Below are 12,423 nucleotides of genomic sequence, written 5' to 3'. Positions count from 1 at the left end.
TGCCGGGCGCGCCGGGCGGAGGCTGCTCTCGCTCCCGCTGCGGAGGAGGGGGAGGCGACGGGGAGCGAGGGGGAAGCGCCGCCCGGGCGGCACCGAGCGCCTTCCCCGGCACACGTGCGCGGGCGGCGGCGGCGGCGGGGGCGGGCGGCCGCCGGCTCCGCGCTGCGACGGGGAGGCAGCGCTTGGGGCGGGCGGGGGCCGAGCCGTGCCCTTCGGCCGCCCCGCAGGCTCGGCGGAGGAGTCAGGCGGGCCCGGCAGGTGCGCGGCTTCGGGGCCCGAGGCCGCGGTGTGACCCCGTGGGGCCGGGTCGCCGAGGGCAGCGGGAGCCCCGCCGAGCGCGCCCTGCCCGCCTGTGCCTCAGCCCCTACCCCGAGCGGGGGTCCCGCAGCCGGCGCTGCCCTCGGCCTGACCCGCGACCTCCTGCCCCGGGCGGTGCAGCGGCTCTGGCCGCACTCCGCCGGACGGGCCTGGCACTCGGCTCAACGCCTGACAAATCATTAACTAGGCTGCCCCATCCCTCTGTGCTTCGGGAATTTATGGTTATGCCTTGGAGAAATAAGGAATGACCGAGGCGGAGGAACAGACCCATTGCCTCGTGCCAGAAAAGCGGCTCGTGGGCTCCCGGCTGGGCCCAGGACCCATGTGCAACCAGAGCTCCGAGGACAGCCGAAAGGGAAGACGTTTTCCCTTCACTGCAGCCTGCACCTGCCCTGCTTTATGTACACAAAAACCTTTTTGGAAATTCCGTGGCCATCCTTATCAGCATTTACCCTGTTTCAAAATACAAAATGCGACTTGGCTGTATGAAGAACAGTTTGATGGCAGCAAGCAGAGTAGGTAAAATTGTGTCCGTCAGTTTGATAGTCAAAAAAGGAAAGGCCAGCCCCTGGTAAAGACAGCTGGATCTAAAAACCTTCTGACTGTCCTTGGCATGCTCAGGGGCAGTAACTGAGATGTCAGACTGGTGAAAATACAGAACGTTTTGAGGCAAGTGCATTGCTGTTTTCCTGAAACCACTGAAGAAATCATCACACACAAGCCAAAATTTCAATTCTGGAGAAAGATTTTTCTGTCATAGAAGCAATACTTATGGTTTTCATTTTGGCTGAGTCACAGATGATTTTGCAGGACATTTATTTTCAATGAAACGAAGGATTCCTTGTCCCCTGAACAGCTCGTTCTCTTATGCTGACAGCAGAAGTATAAGTCTGAGTTGATTAACAGTTCTTATATACAGAGTCTGGCAGATATATCAGGAATTTTACAGGGTCAGACAATTGACTGGATTTGCTTGCTGCTCGAGAACAGCTATCTTTTTACACAACTGCACAGACTAGATCACTGTGGGTTTTTTTTACAGGCATAAATGTGGCATGTTAAACCTCATTGTCTTCAAAACAATGGAAGGAAGGACAACTGGTATAGGTTCTCTACCTAGAGAACTGAGGTCGGGAAGAGATGAAAACCTGCAGATGGCAATTGTATGCTGATACTCATCAGCATTTAAAAAGTTCAGCCACAAAAAGAAAATATGTTTTGACTTTTCACCTAGTCTGTGCAACTTGTTACATAGCTGCAACCTGACATACATGGCATGTTTTTGTGTCTTTGGCTTAGTCATGTAATTGTTTTAAAATGCCAGGCAAATAAAAAAACACAATTAGAAGGAATAATAGCAAATAAATTAAATACTTCTATTTTTCTGAATAACTTAGCTAAGAATCTAATTAGTCATAACAGCAACAATACCACTTGTAGGAAAGATCAACAAAAAAATGAAATGCTATTATAATTTCACTTGCGTGTAGTAAGAAATAAATTAAATTTTTTTCTATATATCAGAGCCTGTTCTGACGCTGCTGTCAGTGTTTTCTGTGGGAATAGCATTGTATGAGGAAAATACAGTCAGTGGAATACAGAGGCACAGAAGGACCTATGTGATTGTTCCACTGTAGCATTGGAAATGTTGCACAGGTGAAAATGTGAAACTAAAGGTTGTCCTGACTTACTGTTTCTCTTTGCAAATAACTCCAAGAATAAAAAAGGCTTCCTGAGCTTGGATAAAGATATCTGAGAGCATTTGACCAAGAATCTGTTCAGGCGTAACCTTTTGTAACTCTTTGTTTGAATAAGTACAAACCCAGTAATCTCTGAACAATTAATAGAGTTAATATTAAAAGGCTGGCAGATTCCTGCTAAGTCCTGACACCAAAACATTTGTTGAGCTGTGTGACTTGATTTCCTTTTCATCATAAATACACCTAAGCTGCCTAGTGTGTTTTTTGATATTTGCTATGCTTGTGCAGCACAGTGGTTCTTGTTCTAAGACTTACAATTCCCCTAAAACTAAATTTCTGGGCATTCTTCAATACTCAACTCAGTAGGTTTGGGTTTTTTTCTCTTTTAATTTAATCTTTGTTAGTCCTAATCAGATCCAGATGTTTACCAAGTAAAATTAAAATATATGTTGAGAAAAATTTCAATGGATTCAAGCTATTCAGTATGCACCCCACTTCCAGAAAATCAAGCTCTTCAGTTCTCAAAAGCCTGTGTGCTGTTTAGAATCACAACACTTGATTAATGTGACAAAATTATGCCTTTAATTAGAGTAAACTTTCACAGTTATTCCTGACAGAGTGAAGGTTTAAAAAAATCCAAACCACCAGTGATTATCTTTGAAAACTGTGGAGGGTTTTGTTGGATTTTTTGTTACCTCTCCACACATTCCCCCTTGCTTTTATCAAAATACTCACAATATGATTTTGTATGCATAATGGCTTTACCATAAAAAGCTTTACTACAATTTCTTAAAGATGGTTACGCTAAGAAAACTAATGTCATACCTTTACACCATCTTTTGTCTTAGCTGCAGGAGTAGACAAAAGAATTATCTCTACTGAAGTACTAGACTGAAGTCAACAGAACTGGCTACTTTTTCTAGTGCAAGGCTGTAACCAGTCCTTAGTCTTGTCTCCCTCTACAATGTTTTCTCTGAAAGCCCCCCAAAATAAATTGCATCAGAAGTAATGATACAGAGGATAACCTTAAGAAAAAAGTGATTTGTTCAGTAAAAAAGGCATGCCCCAATTTAAGTGTATTTATTATCTTGATGGACGTAGAATACGTTGAACACATATTATGATCCTGGTACAACAAGCTGTGCGTTTTTGCTCTTGAGTATTTCAGAAGCGCATTTTTAACTTTTTAAATGGGCCCAAGTACTTCATGGGAGCCAAATTTATCCATTGAGCATGAGTAGAGATATCACTAGCTAACTTCTTGCCAGTAGTGCAAAAGTCTTTGAAAAGTATCTGTAGTTGAATGTTTCGTGAGGAGTCTTTCCTACTACAGCTCGCATTGAATGTTAAGTTTAGAATTATTATTAAAATGTGTATCTTTTATTGCAGATAAGGAAAAGGTTCCAATGGATTACATCAGTACCACCAATCTCAGTCATTCCCACAAGCTGCTTTTCAACCTAGTCTGAAACTCACTGTGTGTACAGTAACCCAAACTGCAGCACAGTAACACTCTGGTATTCCCCCTGACAAAATGCTCTTTTTCAGTACTTACTATCAAGAAGCAGATTTGCACTTGTGTTTTCTGTTGTTGTTTGGCTTGGGCTTGGGATTTTTTATCTATTGAAAAGCATGAATACTTTAGTGTACTCGTAAGAAACTTGAGTAGAGGGATGGATTTTATTGCTAGCTTTGACAACAGTGTTTGCTGTTTCAATAGCAAGTTCTGTGATTCCCTGTGACAGCTTTGTCCTCAGACAGAACATCCCCCTGATGGAATTTCGCCTTGAACTGTAACATAGGATCAGAATTAAATCCTGTGTGGGGTTTTGAGAATAGGAATGATACCCTTCAAATCAATCAAATCAAATCAAATCAAATCAAATCAAGGGCTTATGATTTCTGAAAGGTCGTTGTAGCTAAGAACAAATAATTAGGTTCAGTGTAGGGTTGACTGGGTGGCATGTAGGGCTTGTGAGGTGCAGGTCAGACAATGTGACATACTGGCTTTTGCTCTCTGCAATGAGGCTGCATCAAATCAGTCACTCAGCAGTGTCTGTAATAAACGATGCATCTGCACTGGCCAACCTTGAACTTCTCTAAGGCATAAAGTTCTCTCCTAGAGAGAACTGTAATAGTCCAGGGTGAATATTACATATGTATGGGATACAGTGGCTAGGTCTGCATCTAATGGTAGTTGAAGGTTGTCAGTTCACTTCCAGAAATAACTGCAGCAGTATATTATGTGGTTCATTTGTCCATAACTACCCAGAAGATTACATCTAGTCCAGTAGACATTGAGGTACTAAGGGTATTTCTGGAAGTGAATTGACATTGGATGACTTTAAACATCACATAAATTATAAACTATTTAGCTAAATTAAACAGATGATGTTTCACAACAGCAAAGAACTGCTGATAATTTTTACAGCCCTATTTCTGGAACTCCACCTTATACAAAGAACATAATTTCTGATTTTACATGCCTTCTGAATCCTGCACAAAACCACATAATTATCATGGAGGGAAGGTTTCAGGTGACTATGTTATCTGTGGTACTCCTTCTGTTTATCCTGCACATAGAAGTTCAGTTTCCATAATGTGAGTTGTTGGGAAATCAGATTCAAGATACTTAATGCCAGTCATTTTTTAGAATGAGAAACAAAATACAAGCATTAACCCTCCACAGAAAAACCAACCAACCAACCAACCAACCAAAAAAACCCAAAAACCAACAAACCCAAACCAAAACCCAACCAAAAACACCAAACAAACACAAACCAACCCCCCAAAAACCGAAGAAGAAACGTAGAGCTAAAATGACTTTTCACAAACAGCCACATAGTCTCAGCCATTTCTGAGCTGCTGCCAAGGACACTGAAACAGTAGAACCAGACAAAGCACAGTAAGACTCTCCAGATACACACAAAGAGGAAGACAAGTGTCAAGTTCTTTTGGGCTAAAAGAAACAACATACCTGGTCATACTCAAGGCAGGCAGCATTCCACTTCTGTTATCAGAGTACCGGGATGTTTTATGAAATTTAAAGATAAAATGAATTCTGTATTCTGAAAAATTGATGTACAGAGATTCATTTGCCTAAATGCAGACATCTAATACCAGTTTAGATACCTATTCTACCATGCCTCAAGAAGGCATGGATTTCCTGTTCATCCTATGTCACATGTGACACGTGTCACAGTGTGGATGTTTCAGATATCATTAGGCATTAAATATGGCAACAGACATTTGTATTTAGATGCCTGGATTTCACTCATATTGTTTCTTTTCTGCTTCTATAACATACAGCTCACAATAGACTATCCACGACTTTAAGAAAGTGAAAGTCTAGTAACATTGGATATATTGCAGTGTAAAGGTGGATTTTGAAACCTTTCATCAGATCTAAGGAGATTTTTCCTAGTTCTAGGAACAGTAAGAAATTTAAAATGTGTGCATATGCATATCTGCATGAATGTGAAGGGAGAAGGAATTCTTCTCTTCCAAAATCACTGGAAGAATTTAGCCCAGATTTGCACCCCCAAATTGCACCAGCCCTGGTTGAGCAAAGCAATTTCCAAATCAATCTACCTGTGCATGTGCAATTTAGAATACCTTGAAAATGGGCTCTGAAATGGAAAGCTCTGCTGAACCCTGATGATAGAGTCATTATGTTCCTGCCAAATGACAGAAACCAAACAAATGCTTATCAGTCCAGCTGGAATTCCTAAGGTAGTGCCACTGTATGATAACATACCTGCCATCATTTTAATACATCACCTGGTAGGACGTTTAGTACTCTTTGGAATTAATTAATCACACAGAGAAGGCCGTTTGCTCTGTCTCAAGAGTTTTTCCAAGAAATCTATATTCAGGAAATGAGGTATTCAATAAACCTTTGAAAAATCAGCCTACTGTTCATATTTTAAAAGCATTGTGCTGACTACTTGGAAGTTATTATATTAAAAGGTTATTAATGCAAATCTCTGTAATTCAGGAACCCTATCTAAGCACTTATTAAGGACCTAATTATCACAACATCAGTGCACCTAACATTTTAATGTATTTATTCCCTTCATACGGATGAGTAAATGTTTGCATCTTTATGTGCCTGAACACATTTAAAAATTAACCCTAAGTTGGTATTCAGAGTACCTGACTTTAGACATGATACCAAGTTAGGCTGGCCATCACCAAGAAGAAAAACAGAAGACTCCAGGGGTCAACTGAAAAACCTAAAGGGTTTAGTGCTGACAACCATCCCAGGATAATGTTTTGTTTCCTCTGAATACATGGATAACCTAAGGAGAACTGTCTTCTGACTTGTGCATCTCGTTTTACTGTCAAAAGTTAGACAATGCTAAGTGATTTTCTTAAAATCTAATGGAATTTGTGGCTGAGCAAGGAATGCAAACTCTGAGTCCAAAATTAGTACTCTAACAATCAGGCCATCCTTCTTTGTATAATGAAGGTTTCTTGTTTCTAAAAATATAAAAAGGTCAAATGCATTAATACTTTGGTAGTCCAAACAATAAATCGGCTTTAGATCTGGTCCAAAAGGCAATTTTCCTTTGAGCTGGAGAAAAAAGTACCTTTTCCTTTGATTTCATGTTTATTGAAGCTGTGCTCTGGAGTCGTTTAGTAGCTACTCTATTTCATTTAAAAAGTGGTTTTTTTCTAATAGTCCTAATTTTACCATGACAGATAAATAGTTTCATAACACTAAATGTAAGCAACCTTCTAGTTCATTTTTGTGTGTTTATGAAGGAGATATTACACCATACATGAATAATAACATACAAGATAATTCCAAACAATTGTGTTACACATAATGGCCCTATAAAATCTATTTAACCATCAAAAAGTCTTACAAAATTTCCCTTGAGGTATTGGGGGGGATTGAGAAAAACACTGGCTACTGAACAAGTTCATAAATAATTTTCACCTGACTTTGAAGAAATTTAACATTTGATGTATCTGAAGCATTTGGGAAGGATCACAAACTGAGATCATATCTAAAATTAAGAAAATTGTTATAGCCACTCAGCCCTTTTAAATTCAACCTTCAGTGCTCTCCTTCAGTTCCATAAACTTTTCCCAATCCATTACACTTGTCTGAAAATTCAAATATGAGAAAGCAAAATGGTTTTTGGTTTTTTTACATTATTTGAACTTATTTTATAAAACAGTGACAGTGCAGTTTTCAGACTTAAAACCCCCTTGAGCTTCCATCCTATCATTCAAGAAGAACTACCAGTCTAACACATCCCCTTGTCATAATGTCCAGGTCTTTATACATCCACACTAGACATAAATTTGTTATACTTTCTTATGACTGGATTTCTGTGCTACTGGATCATTCCAGATGACACACCCATTCCACAGATGGACGAAGCGCGCAGTCATATTTCTGTCAAATTCACCACAGCACATGATAAAGAATCTGCAGTAGTTTTATGCTTTTGTGTTGTCATTACAGGCTGTGGGGGGACAGACAATAACTAATTGGCAAAAAGCCTACTGGTGAAAGTTCAACCCATTGAAAACCTCTTAAAAAATGTGAACTAACAAAGTGAGTTTGAAGATTCTTCTTTCTGTGGCAACTCTTCAAGGCCTCAAGCCCATTTTGACATGTTGTCAAGCCATGGCTACAGAGCCAATAACACATATTAATCATATTAAACCAGGATGTATCACTGAGGGTGATACATGAAACTTACTGACATATTGTATTTTGTGCAAGTTCCTTAACCAAACTCTAATTGATATTCCCCAGCCTGCATGGTTTTAGTTGGAGAAGTTACTTTGCAGTGTAGCTGGAGGTAGCCCATTAAATATTGCATTCGATCCAATGTAATTTTAGTTCAGCAACAGGTGAAGAGAGTTAATTCTTGCCTGGGCTAAGTTTTGTTTCATTGCAACTTGGATTCAGACAAAAGCTGGTCTGAGTTTCCATGGGGAGTAAGAAGCCACCATCTAATACAAGACTTCCAAACACTTTACTTTTAAAGTGTCTTTAAAAGAAAGGTGTATTCTAATATATTTTATTATAACAGTCCCTTCGAAACATTTCTCCTTTTGTTTATTTAAAGGGAAAATCTACCATTAAGTGATTTATTAAGATATTAAAACCCCATTCCATTTTCTACAGAGTTTGGCTGGCTCTCAAGCAAGAACGTAGGCTTCTATTATAACATATTGGGAGCTTTCAGAACCAAAGCAATTCGTAATAAATTTATTCAAATTGACACATTTCTGGTTACAATGTCTTCATTATTTCTTCAGAGTTGTGAAACATGAATTATACCACTGTAACCACAGTACTAGTCAAGGAAATCTAATTTTCTGTGAAGTCTGTTTGTACAGTCATCATGTAGCTCAAGGCATACATTTGATTATTTTCTTGTACTGTTTCTTATATTGGTGTTATGCCAAAGGCTATGGTGATATTATTACCTCATTACATCTAATTCTAAAAAATATTCTTGCACGGCAGGTTCTAAAAATATATAGCTACATAACAAATTAGAAATAATTACATCACTAAAATCTATTAGACATACTTTGAAGAAAAGTGTATTTCACATTATTTTATATATTTCAAACACTTTTCTCTTTAAGCAGTACATGCATTTTATCATCATAGCCAGCAAGCTAGCCAATATTTTATTCAATTCAAATTAAAGCTGAATTAAATTAACACAGAATAGAATTCCTGAATCGTGAGAACACAATCATTAAAATGATCAACATAAACCAAAAAAGAACTTTTTAAAGCAAAATCAAAAGATTCTCCATAAGTATATTTTCTCTCATACTTTATTTATTAAATTCTTCTAACAAGAATTAAGTGAATTATAATAAAAAAAAAAAGTTGATAGCCTCTTTTACTGCTTCTTAGGATGGAAAGATTTTTTCTCTCTCACTTTGCTGTCAGAAATGAAAGCCTGAGCTGCAATTATTAAAGGTCTGAATTTGCATTTTTCAGCAATCCAGAGAAATGAGAGCAGCTACTGTCATGAGCATTACCATTCTAAAGTTCTTTGTATATAGATCTTCTAACTAACTTGTTGGTCAGCTCTTTGTTAAATGCCTTGCCAGTTATCAGATAATCTTATAGTAGATCAAAAAGAACAGCAAAATAAAATGATAGTTTTGTATACTCATAGCTGGTAAATCCTCTGTAAACTAATGCAACTGGATGCAGTGCCCAGTGCTAGAAGCTAACGCAGGAAGCTTGCGGAAGTTAAAGATGTATTATTGGATTAGTTTGTAAATAGCTATTAAGATCTTTGTCTCCAAACACAGTTCTCTTTTCCCCCAGTTCTTCTTGTTAAGACAGCTGGACTGGACAACCTCACAGAGCTAAAAACTCCCTGAAGCCAAGATCTCTCAAGCTTAATGTATTTTGAACAGCTGTTTGAGGATGAACACTAAAGTGAAAAAGACCCCTGATAAGACCTTGTTGGCCTGAACTACCAGTGAGAAGGATTGAGAGAACAGAGAGTGCAAGATCCCTTCTGGAGTAGTGGAAAAGGGTGCCTTCTCTGCCAAAAGTCAGACTAGTTTAGATGGTTCTTTAGGTAACTGAGCTGATTGAGTAAAATAGGCAATGTCAGCTTTATTCTATGAATGAATCTTTCCAGACCTGCCATGGAACACGTCCAAAACCAGCTCAAGCAGACACCTGCTGAAACTGTGTCAGGAGCTTATCTGCTAAAAGATATCAGGAAAAGTGAAAGCCAAGGAGAAGTTTACTGTTCCTAGGGAGGTTTGAAGTATGCATATTTTATTTCCATTTTCCCCTACAAAGTGCATTACTTGTATTATTTTTCACCGTGATCAGATATGTGCATATCTCTAGTTTTCACATGGAGTCAGCTGGGAAAAGCGGAGTCTAGCATAGCATCCTCTGATAAGTCTCTGCCCTGTTTAAATACTGTTGTTGCAGCAGTTACTGTGGAAGACTTCAGTGTAGGGCTACGGCCAGTGGCAACCTTGTACAGGGCCTTCACCCCAGGGCCAACCCATTGCCCATGTTCAGTGTGCTACGAGACAGAATAGCAGAGGTGAATTGATGCAGTGGGTCCTCATACTTTTGTCATACTTTGGAAGTGAGGCAAAATTGTATTCCTCTGCACAGGCAATCAACACCATGGGAATAAGTGTTTGCTTCCTGGTCCTGCACAGGATGGGAGAACAGCTGAAAGACAGTGTGTCTGCATGGTGTAGGTTCCCTGACCATTTCTTTGTCTACCTCTGGCAGATTGATGGCATGGTCACTCTTCAAAAGCTCTCGGTACACCTTGCTGTGCTATATATGCACTGCAAGTGAGTCATGGATGCGCTAGAAGGGCCTTCCAAATCCGTGAGAGGTGGTGTGGTGTGACGCCACAGTGAGGCAGACATTGTGGAGAACTCTTCCGAGTCTCCTGCACAGATGTGGACAAGATACTCTGACCTAAAGAGGTTTTCTGAACTGCTTGGCAGCAGTCACCTAGAGCAGGTGAGGTATTGCAATTGTTCCCAGAGTTCAGGGAATTAATGCATTTCCAGTGTCCGGCTGCTGCATAACTAAGGAAACAGAAACAATTTAACAGCTACTTCAATTTGTTTTCATATCAGGATTCCATTTTTCAGGGAGCAATAGTGAGAATATATCAAATTGTTGACCCTTTGCAAGCAGGTTTCAACATAAATTAATTGTTGTGTAAAAAAATGAATTTTATGTTTACAATGCTATTTGTCACTGAAATGGAGGCTCAGTTAGAGTCTCAATGATTTACTAAAGACATTTTAAACATAATGTCCAAACAATGCTACATAAATTAAACATGATGTAATTGAGTGTAACATTAAGTGGTTCATCACTGTTGATTCATGTGGAAATCAGTGAAATTTTACTGATCATTATGCATTCATTCAGTATTAATGTAGGTACCATATGTGCTTCCATAGGGATTCTACTGTTACTAAGCGTTCATTAAGTTTTAATGTACCATTAAAAAGGCATCAAAAAACCCATCTAAAAATACTGCCACAAAGGTAGTTCATCTAAAGAGAGTTAAAGCAGCATGTTTCACTTTAACATTGCAATACAAAGTAAGTTGATAATGAATCAGCAGAAATAGTTCAGAAGAAAATAGCATTTGATTGCAAGCCAGACTAGAAAGAATGTTTGAACTAAAGGCAATACATTCTCCCTGTATTTCTGGACAGATACTGTAATTATAGGCAAAAGTATTTATCATGCAAGTACATGGTCTCTAAGTTGGAAGTAATAAACAATTATCACAGTAAACTAAGCAACCTATATACATCATATATATATATACATATAGCAACCTATACATCATATCCTTAAGGTTTTAAGCTCTTTTGTTCACTGGCCTGAGAACTGAAAAGATTGCCTGTGATTCAGATGATCACACTTGTGAATAAATAGGATTTAGCAAGATTCTATTCAGCTGGATATTTAGTGCTTTAGAAGTGTGACCCCAAACTTCTCTCAAACTCTTGATCTTGAACAGAGTACATGTATCCTGCAGGTGATTTGCTACAGCTACAAAAGGAGGCAGATTCAAAAAATAAATGTGTCTAGGAGAAAATATTCTCTTCCCAAGATATTGAGATAAATGAAGCATAAGCCATGCTCAGACCTAGATCTTTGTTTTGATATACCTTGATGACATTTAACTGATAAACTGGCAAAAGTGTATAAGTTTCAAATGCCTATGGTACAACTTCTTATGTTATGTAAGGATATGAGTGGCACAGAGAACATGAATGGCGACTGATGAGTTAATGTCTCTTTCAGAAGAAGAATTGGAGGGGATTAAATTAAGCTACAAAGTGGAAGTTCACAACAAACAAACAAAAAAAAGAGATGGTTCTTCAGACAGTGTGTCATTTAGACAAAGAACTCCATATCACACTGTGCTGTGTAGCTGCTCAAAATTTACAGGAGTTGAAAGAATGAGTTGCTGAGTTTCAAACAAGACTAATTCAGACTATTAAATACATAGAAACCATCTTCACTTTAGCATTCTCAGAGCCAAAAATTGTGGAAGGTTGAGCATGCTTTTTATATTTTATAATCTTATGTTTTTCCCTAGGCATAAATTTTCCATCCTTGTCAAAAGCCAGGTAACAGGCTAAATGAACCCTCAGTTTGGCACAGTATAGCTTCAAGACTATTGCTTGAAGATACAGCGATTAATCTTGCCTTTGTGTAGCAACTTTTGTTTTGAAACATGGTTATGTCATCCTGATCAGTCTTCCACTTTTGTTTTTTACTGTAAAGCAGCCCCATTCCTTTAATCTTTCTTGATATGGTTTCTAAAGGTCTTATAACTCTTGTTTTATTCTCTCTCACCCAAATTGCCTTCCACCATTAGGTTAGCAC

Source organism: Neopelma chrysocephalum, unplaced genomic scaffold (assembly GCF_003984885.1).
Source record: "Neopelma chrysocephalum unplaced genomic scaffold, ASM398488v2 Primary Assembly neopelma1_44, whole genome shotgun sequence".
NCBI classification, from domain to species: domain Eukaryota; kingdom Metazoa; phylum Chordata; class Aves; order Passeriformes; family Pipridae; genus Neopelma; species Neopelma chrysocephalum.
Note: the sequence above shows the minus strand (reverse complement) of the source record.